Below are 2,796 nucleotides of genomic sequence, written 5' to 3'. Positions count from 1 at the left end.
GATAAGGTGGATAGCGATAGCGAAAAGGTTGATTGCTTCACAGAAATTGATTAACCCTAGGTGGTTGATTGAATTCGGGATTTGGTGGACGAGCTGGGTATTGGACGTAAGAGACTGAACCGTCAGGATTTTCGTACTCAACTTGATATTCTTCAGTAGGTTGTGGGTTGGTACAATTAACACAAGCCTGAGCTTGGTTAACCTGCTGCGGCTGTGTCTTTAGTTCTCTGAGTTGTTTAGCAAGAGATTCCATCATATCCGTGAGGGAATTGATGGCCTCCGTTTGATTGTTAAGTGCAGATAATGGGGCAGATGATGAAGTTGTTTCACCACTGTTCCAGTCATGATGATGCAATGTCATGTTCTCGAGCAATTCTCATGCTTCGTCTGCGGTTTGGTTCATCAGATTCCCTTGAGTTGCTGTATCGATCGTCGTCCTATGATTTACCTTAACACCATTGTATAAGGTACAGATTTGGGCTGATCGTTCTAGCTGGTGATTAGGGCATTTCTTTAGCAGAGTTTTGAATCGCTCCCATGCAGTGTAAAGAGATTCATCATAACTTTGTTTGAAGTTAATGATGTCATTCTTCAGTTTGGTTTGTTCAGAAGGAGGGAAATATTTGGTTAGGAATTTAGTTGCCATCTCCGTCCATGACGTGATGGAATCTTTTTTAAGTACTTCGAACCAAGTTTGAGCATGATGAGTGAGAGAATAGGGGAACAAGTATAGCCGGACTATATCTTGTCCTATCCCTGGCTGTTTGTAGGAGTTCGAAAGAGATATGGATTTATCAAGGTGATAATTAGGATCGTTATTCGGTAATCCATGAAACTGACAGCTATTCCGAATGAGTTGAATGATGTGATGTTTTAACTCGAACGAGTGTCCTTGAATCTCTGGAAATTTGATTGGTCCTCCTCGACCTTCAATCGAGGGTTTGGTATTTTCTGCTAAAGTAACACGTAACGCCATTCGATTTCTGATTCGTGCTTCCTTGCGAGCTTTAGAGATTATTACGTCTGGATCAGGTACTAATAACAACGGCCCTGGTCTAGATCGGGTTTGGGTTATAAACTAGGTATGCCTTTTTGTTTTTAATTTTTCGCAAATAAACTAAATTATAAAAAAGTTAAACTAATCTAAAGTAAGCTAAACTATTCTAAGGTAATCTAAGTCTAAGGTAATCTAATCCAATTTAATCTAGGGTAGTCTAAAGTAATCTAAGGTAATCTAATGTAATCTAATTTAATTAACTAACTATCCTACGATGGAATATGTTTTTGGTTCTGGCTACTGATTCCCTGGTATTTCGGTAACAGAGCTCCGCACGAACTATTCAACAAACCAAGTGGCCAGGGTGACTACGGAGAGGCGGGATCCTTTTGGTCCCAATATAATTGGCGACTATTCGGAAAATCCAATAACCAAGTCCGTGTATAATTGTCTTTCTTAGACACCACTAAATGCTTGTAAATAAGTTTGATAGAGAGCAGTATTGCCTGATACCAGTTCCCCGGTAGCGGCTCCAAAAACTAGTATCCTCCCGTGATATGGCCGAAACGGACGGTTTTTATTCGCGCGGTGTCGTCAGGCTGCGGCTCGCCAGGATCAGCCACTCGTGGGAGGAAGGTACTGTTTTAAATTTATATTTAGCGGGGCCTAAATCTTACTACTCCTTATAAGTAAGGGAATTATGACCTAGAGTCGTATTTTTGAGATATCAGTAGAATCGAACCTATATTTAAGCCTAAGATAGTTAGGGAGTAGTGAATATTTATTTTGGGGTTTTCTAGTTTATATGACAGATAAAGTAAATGCGATAAAATTCGTAATTCAGATAAGGTTAAAGTGAGTGCATACTATGACTTCGTCAGTTATTCTGCCGAGATTATGGAATGCTGGCTCATGAATAGGCAGAGGCCTTGTATTCATTACACTGGTCCTAAATGCCCCTGTCATAAGACATGTCACTGGGTACTGCATTAGGCTTGAAGATTCTGAATAGACTGCAACATCCCTTACCCCCGACGCCCGTGCAGTCTGACTACAGGCATACACGTTCAAACGGCTCATCCAATTGAGCAACTCTGTTGGGTGACGTATTAACATTCCGAAATGGTCTAAACTATCTTAAGCATAATAGAATACATGGTTTACCATATTCGAGAGACGTGATGCATTTCAATGCTTTTGTTAATGATTGGTTAAAGATAGTTAGGCCCTTTAAAAGAGTTCAACCATAAAGAACACCATGACCAAGTCAAGCTGACTTCCATGAACACGTTCAGTTATCGTAACAGTCCAATCCTTTATGTGTCTAAACAAACAGTTCCTTAATTAACTAAGAATACCTCAAGCGGGGTGCAATTCCTGAGACCACATTATGGTGTAGTGTATTGGTCAACACTAACCGGGTTCCATCGCCTTACTTAGCAGAGGTACAGCTTACAACAACTGCTGTGCTTCAGCGTGCACGTACGAAGTTTATATGCTTGGTGACTACACTAGAATGGTCTAGGACCGACAATGTACTAAAGGTCTAGTCAGATGTTTCACTACGAAAGAATCCTCAGTCAGAATCCAAAGCTCGATAGACTTACTACAACCGGTGTGCCTCGGTCGATCTTACGTTGTATCCGATAGACTTCTCTTACCAAGGGGTGACACAGATAGTGTACTCTGAATTGAGGTTCGCGACTTCCCAATAACAGAGCCTATAACTACGTTCTATTAGTTAGAAAAGCTATTGAGTTTAAAGCATAATCGGAAAGCATTTCAACAGCATACACAGA

At 40.7% G+C, this 2,796-nt stretch overlaps 1 non-coding gene across 1 annotated transcript; it reads left to right on the top strand.

Annotated features, from left to right (window-relative positions):
• Positions 1-491: 491 nt before the first annotated feature.
• Positions 492-598, top strand: LOC139887042 (small nucleolar RNA R71). Its single transcript, XR_011772894.1, has one exon. It is a non-coding gene; the product is annotated as a small nucleolar RNA R71 (small nucleolar RNA).
• The last annotated feature ends 2,198 nt before the right edge of the window (positions 599-2,796 follow it).

Source organism: Rutidosis leptorrhynchoides, chromosome 1 (genome assembly GCF_046630445.1).
Source record: "Rutidosis leptorrhynchoides isolate AG116_Rl617_1_P2 chromosome 1, CSIRO_AGI_Rlap_v1, whole genome shotgun sequence".
Taxonomy (NCBI): domain Eukaryota; kingdom Viridiplantae; phylum Streptophyta; class Magnoliopsida; order Asterales; family Asteraceae; genus Rutidosis; species Rutidosis leptorrhynchoides.
Note: the sequence above shows the minus strand (reverse complement) of the source record. Positions and strands in the feature narration are given on the sequence as shown.